Below are 19,774 nucleotides of genomic sequence, written 5' to 3' on the forward strand. Positions count from 1 at the left end.
CTAAAATCAACAAAATATCGTATATAGGGAGGTACCGTTATATCGGAGCTGTGCGAAGACCTGGACCAGCATAGACAATTTTCTGTCACAGGCTGTAGCATCCATTATGAACTTCAAATACGACATCTCAAACAATTTCGGTGGGTATTGTACTTAAACTCGTTAAAATAGCGAATATAGGGAGCTACTCATACATGGGCCCTATACGAAGACCTGGACTTGCATAGACAATTTTCTGTCACAGACTGTAGTTCCCATTACAAACTCTAAATACGTAATTTGAAACAAATCCGGTGAATAAAGACGCTAAATTCATCAAAATACCGAATATTGGAAAGTACCGTTATATGGGGGCTATACGAAGACGTGGACCTGCAAAGACAATTTTCTGTCATAGGCTGTAGTATAAATTACGAACTTCAAATACCAAATTTGAAACAATACCGGTTAATAATGTCGCTGAAATCATCAAAATACAGAATATCGGTATGTATCGTAATATGAGGTCTATATGAAAACGTGGCCAATTTACGAACTTAACCTGCCTACTGGAAAAATAAACATGAGCCTTCTATCTCAATTCGTTCGAAAGCTAGCGTGATTACAACAGACATACAGACAGACGGACATTGCTAGATCATCTTAGAATTTTACGCTGATCTATAGAATGATGGATTTTATAAAAATATAAATCGGAGCTGAGTCGCACAAAATGGAATCGTACGTAGCGAAATTCACTCCATTTTGGACTGATATGAGTCATTATTTGCACAATAAACCTGAAATCGGATATGGGAGCTATATTCAAATCTTAGTCGATCTCGATAAAATTTGGCAAAGGTATTTCCGAGCTTTATAAGATATCTGGTACCAAATATAATTGTTGGCGAATGCATATTAAGAATTTGAGGGACTTAAACACCAAATCGGATAAAACATATATATGGGAGCTATAGCTATATTTGAACCGATCTTTTCCGTCCGGTACCAAATATGATTCTTCTGGTGTGCATATTACGCATGTGAGTGACATGAAACCATAAATCGGATGAAACATATATTTGGGAGCTATAGCTATATCTGAACCGATTTTCCCCAAATTTGATTTACTTTCTTCTAGACTGAATTCGGTCAGATATGCTAAGATGCATGTCATTTGGACTGATATTAGATTAAAACTTTATCAACCTACTTCGTTTTATTCGGAAGCCAGAATAATTTCCATAGACGGATAGGCACACAGACGGGCGGACGTTGCTAAATCGTCATATAATTGTAAGCTTATTTAAAGGCATCGCCTTAATGTTACATTGCCTTCACAGTTATGCTAATACCAAAATATATAACTCCACTTCTATTCCCATGCCATATGCTAAATTTAATATAATTTAGTACTTTTCATATACTTGTTGTACACATTTCCAGAAAGACTTCTATTCATACTAAATTTTTACATTCCACCTTTTTCCATTCACGGAAAGCCACACTGTACCAAACTGTAAAAGTGGCCAAATACCATATTTCAGATTTCCACCTCGATATCTTCCTTATATACCAAAATTAGTATTAGCGATATCTTAGCCAATATAGTCAATATCAACATTTCTAATTATACCCTCCGCCAAAAAAAAATTAAAATTTCGCACATCCCAATATTTCTACCAAAACAAGATTTGGTATGAGGATCGGATAGAACGAAGTTTTCCTTCTGATATCTCTCCCACAACAGAACAATATTTTGAATAAAGAAAAAAAAAAAAAAAAAAAAAAAAAAACATCAGGCAACTTGTAACAACCTAATACTATTCAAGATCCACTATTTAGATATAATACATCTCGCCTCTTTTTCTGGCACCTCCCCCACAAATTGCCAAATTTTTGAACTCTGATAAGATGCGAAATATGTAAATGGTTTTCCTCAAACCTTGCAAATTACATTGTTTTTACTAACAAGACATCTGATCTGAATATGAAATTCATCGGCCCACTTCCCCTGGACTTTCCCCTCTTTTTATAACCTCCACCATAGTATGGAGGGTATATTAACGTTGTCATTCCGTTTGTAACACCTCGAAATATACATTTTAGACCCCACAAAATATATATATTCTTGATCAGCATGAAATTCTATGTCGATTTAACAATGTCCGTCCGTCTGTGGAAATCACTCTAGCTTCCGACGAAATGAAGTACGTTGACAAAAATTTACTTAAATGTGTATTATATCTGCAAAACTTTTGGTATTTAAAATGAGCCATGTAGGTCCACGTCTTCGTATAGCCCCCATGTAACGGTACCTCCCGATATGCGGTATTTTGATGATTTTAGCGACATTATTTACCGGAATTGTTTCAAAATTGGTATTTGAAGTTTGTACTGGATGCTACAGCCTAAAACAGAAAATGGGCCATATAGGTCCACATCTTCGTATAGCCCCCATATAACAGTACCTCCCGATATTCGGCATTTTCATGACTTTAGTGGCATTATTTACCGGAACTATTTCAAATTTAGTATTTGTAGTTCGTAATGAATACTACAGCCTATGACAGAAAATTGTCTGTGCAGGTCCACGTCTTCGTATAGCCTCCATATAACGGTACCCCCCAATATTCGGTAATTTGATGATTTTTGCGACATTATTTACCGGAATTGTTTAAAAATTCGTATTTGAAGTTCATAATGGATATTACAGCCTGTGACAATTGGCTGAAAATTGTTTGTACAGGCTTATGACAAAAGTTACGTGTGCAGGTCCACGTCATCGTATGGACCCTAATATACGGCTACATTCGGTATTTTTAAGATTTTTACAGAATTTTTAATGGATTTTAATTTTTTGAAAATTGCCAAATTTGTACCAAATGGTGGAAGGTATTCAAAGTTCGGCCCGGTAGAATTTACAGCTTTTTTACTTGTTAATATTACGAATAATTATAACCTCTATACATGCGAAATAAATCAGGGTTTTTCTTCAAAATTAATGTATGAAGGGTATATTGTACGCCCCTTCCTGGTAACTTACCAAAAAAGTGTAGCATTTTCAAAAAATATATACATATTATACAAAGCTTTCACCTCCAATGATTATATCAAAGTAAGGTCATAAGCGAAATTGACAATATTGTTCGACTCCATCGGTAGCTCTCCTATAGAGTGTCAACATTTGGAATAATAATAAAACATTTGAAAATATATTTTAATAAACGACCAAAGGCTGAGAGTATCAATCTGCCGGCAAAACCGACTGATACTCTTTAACTTGTTTCTAGCACTATCCGTTCACCCAAATTGTAATTGTACCAAATTTAGTACGATTTAGTAAAGTTCTTACACTTAATACACCATTGGCCCATATATATACACAATAAGAACGAAGAACACGGAGTCCATATCACAACAATATTTAATGAACTCACTGCCTTAAGGGACAAAAAACCTCCCCCCACTGTGTTGTGGTTGACATCATTAGTTAGTTGGAAATATTTGAACACAACCACAATGCCCGTTACGGTAGTCGAAGTGTTGTTACCTGAACGTAATAAATTCTAAAATATGTAACAACTAAATTTTGTTAAGAAGTTTACTACAGCTCGGCGTTTCGTTTTTTGCATCATTTTGCACAAAGCAAAAGTGTTAAATAAAGTCATACAGTCAAAGTGCTAAATTCAAAAAATGTTTTCCGTTATTTTCGTTGGCGTGTTGATGCCTCGTTCTGAACTTGCAACTGAAAAATGCAAAAATTCACAAAGCAGCAAGCAACAATAACAAGAAGAGCAGCACAAACACTGAAAGCAAAGGACATGAAGTATTCTCAGCACAACTCAATAAAAAACACGACAAAGTTTTACTTTTTTGCCAGTTAGAGGAGCTGGGAAGGAACGAATGAACGAATGACTGAATGACGGGGAAGGGCATTAAAATACGCGTTGTGCAGAGAGAGAAAAAAACACCAACTTCAACTGCAATGCCATAAACATAGTTGTATCCTCCACAAAGCTAAAAGAGGAAAGCCAAAAAGCGTTGGCAAGTTGCAACAACTTTTCTGTAAACATTAAAATGTCACTGTACCCGGACGGAAAACGGGAAAAACGCACTGTTTTTTAATGTCATCAAACCAGCTATCAACTACCCTATCCTAGTTCTCTTGGCAGTGCATCCGACAAACCATCCACCCACCCGGTCTACATTAGGAGCCCCCTTCACACCAGCTGAGCACAAACGCACGCCAACTTCTTGTTAAAGTGCAGCAATTCTTGTGGCATTCACCACTTCAGGCTGCTCCATTCTCCATTCATACTTCTCAAGTTGTTTTTTTTTTTTGCCCCAAAAAAATGTGTTTTCGAGGTGATGGCAGCAACTACTATAAAAGTAATTTTGGTTGACTGAACCCAAAGAGGGGATAAGGAGCAAAAGCAAAAAAATCACAAAATTCCGCATCATCAGCAAGGACTTTATCACTGAAGTAGAGTGTCTCAGCTGCCACAGAAATTGTTGTAATGTTGCCTTTTTCCTTCCAGTGTCAGAGGAAGAAAAAACCCCTTCTCTGATATGGCCATAAATTATAAAAAAAAAACTCATCGTCTTGGAAAGTGGTTAAAGTTGAGGATTTGTGGTATTAGATGCAACAAAGTTAATTAGAAGGACTCGGATGACAAAATGAAGATTGGTGGATTAGAGAAATTTGTTTTCGTATTAAAATGAGATGAGGGAGATGGATACCAAGGAAAGAACAAACTAGCAACCAAAATGAGGTGAGACGGCCGAGAAGAGAGTGTGCAATTTGCTTTTCCAGGCAGTGGCGACATAAGAAGCTGTTAACGTTTTCAAAAATGTGAAAACTACTAGGGCAGCTGTAGTTGGAGTTGCAGTTGGATTTCGATAATTAGATGACTGATTATAGACGTATATATGTACATAAAAATATAGACATACAATGTTCAAAAAAACAGTAAGGAAAGCTCAAAAGTCGGGCGGGGCCGACTATATGATACCCTACACCACTATGCATATTTAGTAGAGCTCTCATAAAAAGGTTTATACAGGGCATTTCAGAGCTCTATGAGATATTTGGTACAAAATCAAAATCTATCTAATTCTATCGTGCATTTTACGAACTATAGCTATCTCTGAACCGGGTTTCTCCAAATTTGACGTATTAGCTTCTAGACTGAATTCGGTTTTATGTACGAAAATTCATGCCATTTGGGCTGATATAGGCCATTTGATGCACAATTAATACGAAATCGGATGAAGATATATATGAGAGCTATAGCTATATCTGAACCGATTTTTACTAACATTGGTGTACTTGCTTCTAAGCTGGTTTCGGTCGGATTTGCCAAAATTGATGCTATTACGGCCATTTGGTGGTCAATCACCCGAAATCGGATGGAGATATATATGGGAGCTATATCCAAATCTGAACCGATTTCTGTAAAATTTAAAGCAGCTATTCCTGTGCTCCATCTAATACCTGGTACCAAATATCACGGTTTTGGGGTGAATATTACGAATGTAAGGGACTAAAACACTAAATCGGATGAAACATATATATGGTTGCTTTATCTATATCTGAACCGATTTTCACTAAATTTGATATACTTGCTTCTAGGCTGAATTTGGTCCGATGTACTAAAATTCAGTCCATTTGGACTTATATCGGCCATTTGGTGCACAATTAACCCGAAATCGGATGAAGATATATATGGGAGCTATATCCAAATCTGAACCGATTTCGATAAAATTACAAACAGCTATTTCTGGGCTGTATCTTATATCTGGTACCAAATATCATTCTTGTGGAGTGCATATTACGAATGTGAGAGGCTTAAACACCAAATCGGATAAAACATATATATGGGAGCTATAGCTGTTTCTGAACCGATTTTCTCCAAATTTGTTGTATTTGCTTTAAGGCTAATCTCGGTCACACGTGCCAAAATTCGGGCCATTTGGGCTGATATTGGCCATTTGGTGGCCAATTAACCCGAAATCGGATGAAGATTTATATGGAAGCTATATCCAAATCTGAACCGATTTCGATAAAATTTAAAACAGCTATTTCTGTGCTCCATCTAATACCTGGTACCAAATATCACGGTTGTTGAGTGCATAGTAGGAATGTGAGGGACTTAAAGATCAAATCGGATGAAAGATATATATGGGAGCTATAGCTATATCTGAACCGATTTTCTCCAAATTTAATATACTTGCTTCTAGGCCGAACTCGGTTGGGTGTGCCAAAATTCAGGTAATTTGGACTGATAGTGGACATTTGGTGCACATTTAATCCGAAATCGGGTGAAGATATATATGGGAGCTATATCTAAATTTTATCCGATTCTCACCAATTTCAATAGGGTTCGTCCTTGGGGCAAAAAAATGTTGTGTGGAAAATTTCATCTCAATCGGATAAAAAATGCGACCTGCATTTTGTTCACAAGAATACATGGACAGACGGACGGACGGACGGACTGACATGCATAAATCGACTCAGAAAGTGATTCTATGAAGGTTCTCAAAAGTAACTATGGGTCTATCTCGTTTCCTTCTCCATGTTACAAACAAATGCACAAAGACATAATACCCTTACCACTATGTGGTGTAGGGTATAAAAAAAATAATTATATAATGGTCATGTCCCAAGAAGTTCTTGAATGTCATCGCAGACAGGATTTTTCAGGAGGTTCCTATTTTTGTATACCCTCCACCAATGTGAGTTTGGTCTGCAGGACTTTTGGCATTGAAAATGGACTATATGGGTCCACGTTTAGGTATAGCCCTCATATAATTGTACCTGATTATGTTCGGTATATTGGCGATTTTAACGGGAATTGTTTCAAATTTCGAATTCGATAGTCTGTAACATAAAATGGTGCATGCGGGTCCAGGTCTTCGTATATTCTGTGTTTTGATGATTTTAGCTACACTATTCACAAGGATTGTTTCAAATTTTCGTATTTGAAGTTCCTTGTGGATACTACAACCTATGACTGGATATTGCCTATGCGGGTCCACGTCTTCGTATAGCCCATATATAATGGTATCTCCCATTATTCGGTATTTTGATAATACAAGCGACATTACTCACCGGAATTACTTCAAATTTCTTATTTAAAGTTTGAATTAGGTTCTACAGCCTATGACAAAAAATGGCTTAATTGCAGGTCCAAGTTTTTGTATAGCACCCATAGAACGGTACCTCCTATATATTCGGTATTTTGAAAATTATTGCAGCATTATTCAACCGAATTACTTCATATTTCGAACTTGAATGACGACTGAAAATCGTCTATGTAGGCCCACGCCTTCGTGTAGCCACCCAATAGCGGTATCTCCCTATGTTCGGTATTTTGATGATTTTAGCTTCATTATTCAACGGAATTGTGTCATATATCGTATGTAAAGTTCGAAATCGGTACTAAAGCCTCTGACAAAAAAATTACTTAAGAAGGACCATGTCTTCGTACGTCCCCAATATAAGTGGTTTCATTTGACATTTTTAACGGATTTTTTTTTTTTAAGTTTTTTTTTTTAAGTTCCTTCAAAATGGAGGAGGGCATTAAAATTTGTTTTCCGCCGAAATTTTCTGTTTTTTTTTTTTTTTTTTTTTTAATTCAATATATATTACCTCGCATTTGTAATATGCATTCCAATAGTAATATTTGGTACCAGTCACCATATATAACTGTCAGTAATACCTCTGCCAAATTTTATAGAGATCAGATCAGATTTGGATACAGCTGCTGTTTATATCTTCAATCGATTTCGGGTTTATTGTGCACAAAAATGTTTAATACCAGTACAAATCGAGTGGATTTTGGCACATCCGACCGAATTGAATCTAGAAGCAAGTACATCAAAGTTAAAGAAAATCGGTTCAGAAAAAATCGGTAGCTATAGCTCCCATGTATATGTTTCATCCGATTTGTTGTTTAAGTCCTTCACATTCGTAATATGCATTCGAGAACAATGATATTTGGTACCGGATGTCTTATAGAGCTCGGAAACAGCTTTGCCAAATTATATCGATTGTATAAGATTTGGATATAGCTCTCATATATATCCTCAAACCGATTTCAGGTGTTTTTGTGCAACTAAAGGCTAATATCAGTTCAAATGGAGTGTTCGGGGCGCACGTTTCCATTTTGTGGAATTCGGCTCCGATATATAATATATATTTTGTATATGAGATTTCTGAGATTTATATAAGATTACCCTCTCCGATAATATTTCAAGCACTGAAAGAAGGCGTATGCACAAATAGTATCAAGGATCACTTCTTATCCCATCAACTCTAACACGTTTCCATGCACCCGAGAAATACCCTTGGCTCACGCAGATGCTAAATATTGACTCGATATATTAGGGCCAAGCGACATTCTGTTTCTAATCCGGCTGATACTGTCCGAAACTTCAGATCTTTCCAATGCCGGATACTCAGCCATCAAAGGCTCTGTTGTCCTGGCTACTGAACCCATCATGCCGGCACTCACGGTTACCTCAAGGATCATCTATATTGTCCTGGATAAATCCTCTTCAATTTTCTTTTTTTACTCCTTGGCAGCTCGTCCTTGTTCGTCCTAAGGTAACCAAGGAACTCAACTTTATTCTGAGTCCTTTGAAATCTCTTCTTTAGATAACTGATTCTATTCCGCATCAGATTTAGCTCACGGATTCACCATTGGTTACAGCATACTGCGCCCACCAAGGAGCTCGTCATTGACTACACTCGTCCACACATTCAAGTTGCAAATCTGGTCATCCACAATCAGTGACTACTATTGGCATAGCAGCCTCCCTAACGGGAATCGCATAAAGTTTCCAGTTCACGTCTCACGTTTATGTTCCTTCCAACCCACGAAGCTCTCTGTTTCCTACGTATGTCTCTGCGATGGGACCATGAGCTCAATGAGACTATGGCTACTTACACCCTAGTCATCCAATACAAGCCAGCAAAATTGGTAAACAGTCATTGCCGCCCCCCATTTGCAGCAGTCACATCAATGTCACCAACTTCCGAGGGCTCACCAAAGGTATACAGATCCGAAGGATCATTCAGATCATTCAATATGTCGACTCCCCTCACTTATACAAATTCCCTTAGCAGCTCAACTCACATGCGATTCTGATAGCCAGACGGGTGCCCGGATATCTTGGAGAACGACAGCGAGGATAATGCTTTTGAATTTAAACCTAGGATAAGCGGATAACTACTCGCTTGGAGTACTACCGAATCCATATTCTTTCAATGCGGCTTCAACGGGGACGTACATCTATAATACAGGATGAGATGAAAAAACTTTAACCAACTTCAGACTGCTGTCATTTCTAAGCAACTCGTCCGACAGCTGTTAAAATTATTCCAGTGGCAGCTCATTATATTGTTTACAAGCGTACAAAAGCATTTTAGAGAGAATTTTCCAGAAAAAAAGTTATGCGTGATGGAATTCAAGCGTGATAGTGTGATTTCTTTATATTTGACTGGAAAAACACAAGTCCATATCGTTAGAGCACTCCAACATTTAATTGTGAATAATTCTTTTGTGTCTTGTACCATCGCTCGTTACCATGATACTGGCAGCGTAGCCCGACGTCAAGGAATTGGACGAAAGAAAACAGCAACATAAGCAGAAATAGTTCGAAAAGTAAAGAAGCGACTTGATCGAAAATCGCTAAAAATGGCTCGTGAGTTGAACATATCGCAATATTCCATTCGGCAAATATTGAAAAATATGCTTGGGGTAAAGCCATTGAAATTCCAAAAAGTGAAAGAACTTACACCGCAACAGAAAGAAAATAGATTCAAAAGAGCTAAAGATTTGCTTTGCATGACCGAAAGTAGTGAACTGCCGAATTTATTTTCCTCCGATGAGAAAACATTCGTTGTCCAGCAGTTTGTAAACAAACAAAATGATCGTGCTTACTTGCCAAAGAGGTCAGCTGAAAATGTGGACCTTCGGTTAGCTACCAAAACGCAATCGCCGTTGGTCGTTCTTCGCTCGTATTAATCGATCGTGGCATCAGAATAAATGCCGAATATTATCGCGAAAATATTCTGGAGGGTGTATTAAAGCATTGGACAAGCAAACATTTTGGCCGCAGACCTTGGACATTCCAACAGGACTCAGCACCATCGCACTCAGGACGCGCCACCAAAGAATAGGTTTCTCGCTTCATTCCTAGCGCACAATTGGACTATTGTGTGTGGAGTAGTTTGTAAAGCACTCTCCTTAAGCAAGCGCTTCGCCGGAAATGGGCCAAAGTACCGCAGAGCAACATTCGGGCAGCGTGTGACGGCCAAAGGTGACCAATTCGAACAAGTCTAAACTTATTTTAAAATTTGATGCTATTTCCGACATTTTTTGCTTTCATTCAATACAATGTATTTCATGAGCCGCCGGCTCATCTGAGCCACCTGGAAATATCCACGATAAATTTCATTCCAAGGCCAGTGCTGAACATAATCTCACCACCATAATCTCATTGAAATAAAATTGCACCACAAGACATGGATTTACCCGCCGGAACACTTTTTGTACCCTCCACCATACGTAGTATTTATATTAAGTTTGTCATTCCGTTTGTAACTCATCGAAATAATCATTTTTGACCCAACAAAGTATATATATTCTTGATATATATACTTTGTTGGGTCTAAAATTCTAAGACGATGTAACCCCTTCCGTCCGTCCGTCTGTCCGTCTTTTGTAATCACGCTACAAGCTAAACGAATTAAGATAGAAAGATAGACGGGCTATATCGGTCTACGATATCGTATACCCCCCATATAACGGTACCACCGATATTCGGTATTTTGATGATTTTAGCCACATTTTTAAACGGAATTTTCTTAAATTCTATACAAGGAGTTATTTGTGAGTCATTCATCCCTAGACATAGATTTGTCTATATAGGTCCACAATATCGTTTATCCCCCCATATATCGGCACCTTCCGAAATTTTAACAGAATTTTTAATGGATTTTATTTTTTGAAAATTTCCTAATTCATTCCAAATGGTGGAGGGTATTCAAAGTTCGGCCCGGCCGAACTTACTGCTTTTTTGCTTGTTCATTTTCTTTTTAATTTTTCTAGTTTCTTAATTTTACTGGCAATTCACCCTAATATTGCTCTTAAATTTTGAAATACCAGAGAAAAATACTTTTAGTGGAAAAGATATAAAAAACTTTGTTTTTGTGATGCATTCATTTACAACGACTTGATTTGACATTTAAAGGTGCCGTCAGCTGGGGGGAGGCGAGGGGTTTTACATGATTATCGCCTTGACGGCTTCAACTATGATGCACCATTGCACAGGGGTCGCTATACGATGCGTCGGTCAGCGCCCCTTTGGAATTACCCAGAGTTCTCTTAGAGAATGGTAGCCCTCCACGGACTTTTTGGTCTACTCCGCAGTTCCCAATTCGATATCAGCTATATGGGCTTCACTTCCCTCTTCGTCAGCTAGGGTGATGCGACTACCTAGCAGATCTACCTGGTATATACCCTCGGGAGTCAAAGTATATTTGCCTCGCCAAGCTTTGTTAAAATCGTTCGAAATGAAACTATAGCTCTCACATGTCCAACTCCACATCACCCACAAAGGCTATAATAAATTATTTTTCCTTTAATTTTTGTTTTTTCAATTTAAGAGAAAAAACAACTATTGATTTGGCATGAATTCGATTTCATTTGATGCTGTTACACACATAGCCTTTTGACTTTTAAACCGAATTTTCATTTCATCAATAAAATATTCTTCTTTGTCATGCATACTTCAAATAGTTTTTTCTTTTTTTTTTTGCAAATTTCGATTTATTTTCATTTTTATTGGTATTGGCAAAAGGCTTCGTTTGCTTCAATTCATAAAGGAATTGAAATTCACATACATTGACTTTGCATACATAGATATGAATATGAAAACACACAGCATACATTCATATATAGGAAATTCAGTCAGCCACTGTGGATATACAAATGTTCCTGCATATGTAGATATGTCTAATGTATGCTATCTTTTATTAAGAATTGTTAAAAGTTTAAAGTAAATTATCGGATTAAATTTCGAAAAACTGAAATAACTATGGCATATGCCCACAAATATTTTTTATACTCAATGCACAAAAAAGTGAAATATAAAACCAAACTATTTATAAAAAAAACCGATAAAATAGCCACTTGCAATATCATATTGTACTTCGCAGCGGAAAGTCTACCTTAAAATTTTAGATTCATTCCAACATTTCGTTTAAGGCCTTTTTAGTACAACAAATGCACAACTTTTTAAGTTTGACAATTTTTTTTAATCAAAACTTCAAGATACCAACAGAGACCTCAATATCAAATTTCGGGATTCCACCTCTTTACATTCACTAAATACCAAATTTAATAACATTTGGTACTTTTTGTATAATTTTAGTACTTATTTGCAAAACCGTCCCACATCTAATCGTAGACCCCAACAGTTGTCGCAATAGAAAATTTCACGATATCAACTCTTTCCCTTAGCCCAATACAAATTTTAGTACCATTTAGTACGTTTCTTGCAAATAAAGGGCGCATTTCCCAACTACCGCCAAATTGCAATCCCATATACCAACAGGGACCGCAATATCAAATTTCGGAATTCCAGCTCCCTTTATCCAATACCGAATTTAGTACCATATAGTACTTTTGCATAAACAAAGGACGCATTTTCAAACCACCTCCAAATCTCTAATTTTAATATCAAATTTTAGAATTTTAACTCTTTCTGTTTACCCAATACCAAATGTAGTACCATTTAGTACTTTTCCACAATTATAGTACGCATTTGCAAAACCACCACCAGATCTCAACACCAGATACCAACAGAAATCTTAAAATTTCGGGACTCCAGATTTACTTAGTAACATTTAGTACTTTTCGTACAACTATAGCACACATTTTCGAAAGCACTTTCATATGCCCTGGATACACACGAACAGCGACCCTGTTCGGATTTCAAGTACTATCCGTCCAATCAATACCAAATTGTACAAAATACAGTACTTTTAGTACTTTCCATGCACTTGTAGTACACATTTCGAAGATCACAAACCTACCACCAGCAGTAAACCCAGTACAAAAATTTCAAATTATCAACTTCTAATGTACATCCAAAATGAAATTCAGTACGGTTCTTACACTTAGCACACATTACCAAAACCATGTATTTACAACAAGCAGGTTTCCACGAATTCATTCTTAAATCAAAGTTGAAGATTTTACCACTTTCCCTTCGCACAATTCCAAATAGTATCAAAATTAGTCCATTTTAGTACTTTTGGCTCACAACAGCAAAGTTTTTCACTACAATTCCGGATCTTCAACCGCACAAAAAGTGATCCCAATGCAAAATTGTAGACTTCCAACTGAATCCCTTACCCAAGTATCAAATTAAGTACCAATTATCACCTTATATTACGTATTTCTAAAACCACCTCAAAATCTTAATCCTACGCATTAACAATGATTTTTAACATCAAACTTCAGATTTCAAACAGTATGCGTTCATTCAATACCACATTTAGTACTGTTTAGTACCTTTCCTCCAAACCCAACACTTTATCTTAGCCCTACGCACCAGTAGAGACTCCAGCACCAACATTTTAAATTTCCATTTCAATCGCTTCAACCAATACCAAATTGTATTTAATTTAGTACACATGTTTCACTTAGTACACGTCTCCAAAAACAATTGCATATATCAACACTACTTTCCAAACTTTTTTTTCAAGATTCAAGGTACAAAATGTAGTGCTGTTTAGTACTTTAGTACATTACTACTCCGAAATTCCAAAAGCCAAGCCAAATCGCAACCCTACCCACCAACATAAGTCCATAGAACAAATACTCCGCACGTATTTTAAAACCAACTTTTTTCTAAAGCTTCCTGCAATCGTAATTCCAAGTTTAAGGATACCAGCCCTATGGGTTCACCCAAATCTAAATTGTACCAAATTTAGTACCATTTAGTAAACATAAGTACCTATTTCCATTAATACCTATATTTTATGATCAAATCCAGTAGAAATATTATTATTTTCAAATTTCAGAATTCCAGATCTTTCGGTTCCTCCAAAACTTAAATTGTACCAAATTTAGTACCAAGTAGTACACATAAGTATGAATTTTCAAAACTTCCTATGTACCTCAGTGCTAAAATGCAAGAGTAATTACATTTCTAAATTTTATTATTTCTGCTCTATCTGTTTACCCAAATCGAAATTGTACCAAATTTAGTACCATTTCGAAAACTACATTCATATCCCAATCCTACAGTCCGCCAGTAATGTTAACTTAAAATTTCAGGATTCCAGTTCCATCTGTTCCTCCAAATCAAAATTGTACCAAATTAGTGCCATTTAGTAATTTCTGCTGAATATGTGCACCTTCGGTTGGTCGGAATAAATGCCGAGTATTATGGCGAAAATATTCTGGAGGGCAAGGGCAGACCTTGGACATTCCATCACAAAATGAGGTTCCTCGCTTCATTTCCAGCGCACAATGTCCACCAAAATCTCCGGATATCAATCTCTTGGACTATTGTGTCTGGAGTATTTTGGAAAGCAAGGAGGCGTTAAAAAATATCAAAGTGTCGATCACAAGCAAGCGCTTCGCCGGGAAAGGGCCAAAATACCGCAGAGCAACATTCTGACAGCGTGTGACGGTTTCATTGGCAGTTTGAAGGCCATAATTCGTGCCAATGGTGACCAATTCGAACAAATATAAACTTATTCTAAAATTTTATGCTATTTCCGACATTTTTTGCTTTCATTCAATAAAATTAAAAAAAAAGTATGTAGAAATTATGGCGTTTGACTTTGTTGCAGTTTTTTTATCTCACCCGGTATATGGAGGTAGCGTTTTGTGGGGCTAGACGAAGATGTAGACCTCAATAAACAACTTTCTGTCATATGAGGCAGGGCCCATCACACCTAAGTAAAACTTTATCAAATCGTTCGAAAGCTAGAATGATTTCCAAAGATGGACAGACAGACAGGCGAACGAACGGGCGTGTCTTAATCGACATAGAATTTTATGCTGATCACACCTAAATGGGTTTAGGATTTGTTATAACCCCTATGTAACGTACCACCGGATTTAAAGTATTTTTGGATTTTATCCAACAAAATATAAGAAAACGTGATATCCAAATTGTGGTATAGACCATATATAAAGGTACTCCCTAATATTCAGTCTTCAGACCGAATTTTTTGAAAGTTAGTAAGTTGGTTTTGCTATATGTCTCATTGTTTCTTGCAGATAATTATTACCGTAGAAAAAAAAAAATGTTAAAACTCGATATTTGACTATCATCCTCTGTGGGTAAAATTAAAAAACAAAACGTTGCTGTGAAAAAGATCTGCCAATAGAACTTGAGTCGAACCTGGAGAGTTTCTAGTGTATAATTCGCATATGCTAATTTGCAATAAGTTCGAAATATATACTACTTTCCAGAGAACGGCCCTTGTGAGCCATCATCCACATCAAATATGCCTGATGAGCCGCTTAACCAACGGCGAAACGCGTCGCATAGTGTCTATCTGGCTTTCCTTTTCACTGCAAATTTCAGATCATTAAGCTCGTCTCGAAAGAGAAAACAAACACTTAATAAAACATATGATCTTCGCCTTAACAAGGCAAAACTCAAAAAAATATTTTTTTTTCAACTTTTTGAATCTTGTCTGGAAGTTTTCTGGGATATTTTGTTAACAATTCCAGTCGAACATATTAAAATAATTTCCGGTCAACTTTAAGCAATTTAATATGTAAACTTTGAAATGCGTTTTTATTCTCAACAGACAAATGGCGTACGGAACACTTCACCGATGACGACGACGGCTTGTTAAATACCTAAACACCTTCTTAGGAAACGAATTGCTATGAACTATCTAAAAAGCAGGTATTAATTGTACAATATATTTAAGCAAACTTAAATATTTTTAAAAAGTATTCCCATTTAAATTATTCAAATTTAATGTTTATTTTATTTTTGTAAATTTTTATATAGCAATTTTATTGATTGCCAGTGCCAGCAACTAAAATATAAATTTGCATTTGATACAAAAATTCCTCCATAAATCCATGGTATTTATAATTCTCTCTTTGTAAATGGAAATTTTTGCTCATTTATTTAATGGATCTTTGGCAATGTGTGATTAGCCTAATTTGAAAAATGACATTAATTATAAATGTAAATTTCGGGTTTGAAATGTTCTGCTGTTTAATTTTGAAAACATTTAAAGGGTGTGAACGAATGTTGGAAGAACTTTAATGTGTCATTCTAAAGTATATAAAAGTTGTTCAATTAAACAAAGTTTTACAAAATTTTGTAAACGATTAGTGCCGTCTGAGAATTTGATGGAAAAGGTAAATTTAATGATGCCATATTTGGACGATTGTATATTAACATATTTAATTGTGAGTTTTAAAATTTAGATCATTTTTCAATTTTAAGAGTAGAAATTTATTGCCCTTAAATTAACAAATTTTACAAAGAGTTTCTTTTTTAGCTATGCATATTAAATCAAATCGGAAACAGTGGTAGGAGTATAAATTGTTTTTGTAGTTAAAACCTCAACAAGTGAAAACCCTGCATACTTTTAATTTTAAATTTGCAATTTATTTATGTTAAGAGTAAAAGAGTAAAGTAGTTGACTGACTTAACGGCCAAAGCTAGAATTTTGAAATTTTGGGTGAGGGTCACTCTCGGTCGAATGCTGGGTTTTTGGAAATTCGTACTAGAACGACACGAAAAGTATTACAAGATACTAAATATGGTATCCAATCTATTTGAAGAAGCAGTAGAGCTAGAACTCTTTAATTTGGAATATGTGTCGCTTATGGAGTGTATGATAGATGTACCAAAGAGTTTTTGGAAATTCGCTCTACAAGTTTACGAAAAGTACTAAAATGTACCATGTGAATGGGCAGAGCTAAAAACTTGAAATTTGGAATGGGATTCAAGGTTGACGAGCAGAGTCAATGTATGTGTAATGAAAAGTACTAAACGGTACTAAATTTAGTACAAATCGAATTTGGAGGAAAGCTGAAATCTCCTGGCGGAGTGTAGGATTGGGATATGGAGGAAGTTTTCGAAATTCGTACTTATGTACACGATTTGGGTGAACCGATAGAATTGGAATTCTATTGCATTATAGGGAATTTTGGAAATTCTAACTTATGTGTACTAAATGTTACTAAATTTGATGCAATTTAATTTTTTGGAGAACCAATGGATTTGATATCTTGAAATTTGGAAATAAGATTACTATTGCATTGTAGGACTGAGGTATATAGGCAGTTTTAAACACTCGTACTTATGTGTACTAAGTGGTGCTAAATTTGGTACAATTTAAACTTTTGGGTGAACCATTGGAGTTGAAATCTTGAAGTTTGGAAATAGGATTACTATTGCATTATAGGACTGAGGTATGTGAATAGTTATGAAAATTTGTTCTCAAGTGCTCTAAATGGTACTACATCTTTTACATCTTTGTATTTAGGTGAACCAATAAAGATGACATCCTGAAAATTCGAAATAAAATTAATGTAGGAGTGTAGGATTGGCATATGTAGGTAGTTTTTGAAGTTTGTACTTATGTGTACTGCATGGTACTAAATTGGGTACGATTTTTATTTAGGCGAACCGATAGGGTTGGAATCCTGAAATTTGAAATTGATTGTGGTATGTAAGAAGCTTTGAAAATACGTACTTATGTGTACAAAATTTAGTACAATTTGGATGCAGGTGAACCGATAGGGCTAGAATTCGGAAATTGGGTATTGGGATTTTTATGGCTGACCAAGTAGTTGGCACTTGCTAGTACATATATGTATAAAAGAGTATTGAAATAACTGACGGATTGAGAATCAACATCCAGACGAAACGGCTGATGCCAGAATCTTGAAATTTTGCACAAGGGTCAGTCTTTTTGCGAAATCGTGTGATGACTGGGCTTTCACTTGATGATGACACGGCACATTATGTACCTGTTTCGTCAATAGTATGGTCTAACGATATGGAACATTTTTGGCAAAATATTTTTGACCAAGGTCTATATCAACTCAATAATATTTATAATTTTAAAGGTAAAATATTAGACTTAGTGTTTTCTTCATCCGTTAATACTTCATTAAGTAAATGTTCACCTTTTGTAGAACCGGAAGATAAATATCACCCAACACTTGTCATAGACCTTGAACTTAATATTCAAACAAATTATGCAAAACCACAAACTAAGCCTCACAAATTAAATTTTTCTAAGACTAATATTAATCTCCTTCGTTCTATATTGTCCAATTCAAGTTGGTCTCATGAAGGTGACATTGAATTGCAAATTTCAAATTTTTATAGCGTACTTAAAAATGCGTTAACTATATCAGTTCCATTATTGAAGTTCTATCCTGACTCAGGACCAGTTTGGTTTACCCCACATCTTAGGCGCTTGCGCAACATAAAAATTAGGTTATTTAATAAATTTAAAGAATGTAATACCACTTTAAATTATACAAAATATTCACAAGCTCGAAGTAAATATAACATTGAAAATTTAAAGTCTTATTCGATTTATTTAAAAAAAATGAAAAATAATTTTCAGAAGAGTCCTAAAAGCTTTTATAAATTTGTAAATTCAAAACGTAAAGTCCGCGAATTTCCTAGTAGCATGAAACTTGGTTGCAGGGAAAACTTGGTTGAAATAGCAAATTTGTTTGCTGACTTTTTTCAAAATACTTACTCTAAGCCTTCATCCAATCATAATGAATATTATGCTTATAATATTAGTAGATTAAATAATTTTCCCCAAATTATTCTGTCTGAGGAGGAGGTTTTAAATGGTCTTCTATCGTTAAAAAGTAGTAATTCCCCTGGTACCTGCTTACATTTTAAAGTCATGCGCATATGAGCTTTATTTACCTCTAACTACTATATTTAATTATTCTTTGACATCTGGTCATTTTCCTCAAGTATGGCGATCTAGTTTTATTATTCCTTTGCATAAAGCTGATAATAGAAGTGTCGTCGAAAATTATAGGGGTATTGCAAAATTAAGTGCAATACCGAAATTGTTTGAGTTTTTAGTCTCGCGTAGACTAACGCACTTTGTTTTGTCTATAATATCGCCTTACCAACATGGATTTGTAAAGGGTAGGTCAACTGTAACTAATTTATTAGAACTTATATGTTATGTACACAGGGGGTTTTCAATAAAATGCCAAACTGATATTATATATACTGATTTCAGTAAGGCTTTTGACAAAGTGGATCACTTATTATTATTACATAAACTTGACAAAATGGGTTTCGCAACATTATTTTTATCATGGATATCATCTTATTTGCAAGGGCGTACACAGAGAGTTTCTTTCAATAATGTTCTTTCTAAACAGATAACTGTGTACTCTGGTGTCCCCCAGGGTAGCCATTTAGGTCCTCTACTTTTTGTATTGTATCTAAATGACCTTCCAACGGTTATACGTTACTCTAAGATCCTAATGTTTGCTGATGATGTCAAACTTTTTTGTAATATGGACTCTCACATTAGTTCCCTTAAATTGCAACATGACATCTACTGCCTTGTTAATTGGTGCAGTGCTAATGGTATGACGCTAAATCTCAAGAAATGTAAAGAACTGTCTTTGTTTGGAACACAACCTTTTAAAAGTGATTACCTCATTGGTTCTTACAAATTGGACAATGTAGACTCATTCGTTGATCTTGGTGTAATTTTAGACAATAAATTGCG

General features: G+C 35.7%; 1 protein-coding gene across 1 annotated transcript in view; it reads left to right on the forward strand.

Moving 5' to 3' along the window:
* Nucleotides 1-19,774, forward strand: part of LOC131801053 (uncharacterized) — an 85,548-nt gene that overhangs the window by 65,398 nt on the left and 376 nt on the right. The window lies entirely within an intron of this gene.

This window comes from Musca domestica, unplaced genomic scaffold (assembly GCF_030504385.1).
Source record: "Musca domestica strain aabys unplaced genomic scaffold, Musca_domestica.polishedcontigs.V.1.1 14, whole genome shotgun sequence".
Lineage (NCBI taxonomy): Eukaryota > Metazoa > Arthropoda > Insecta > Diptera > Muscidae > Musca > Musca domestica.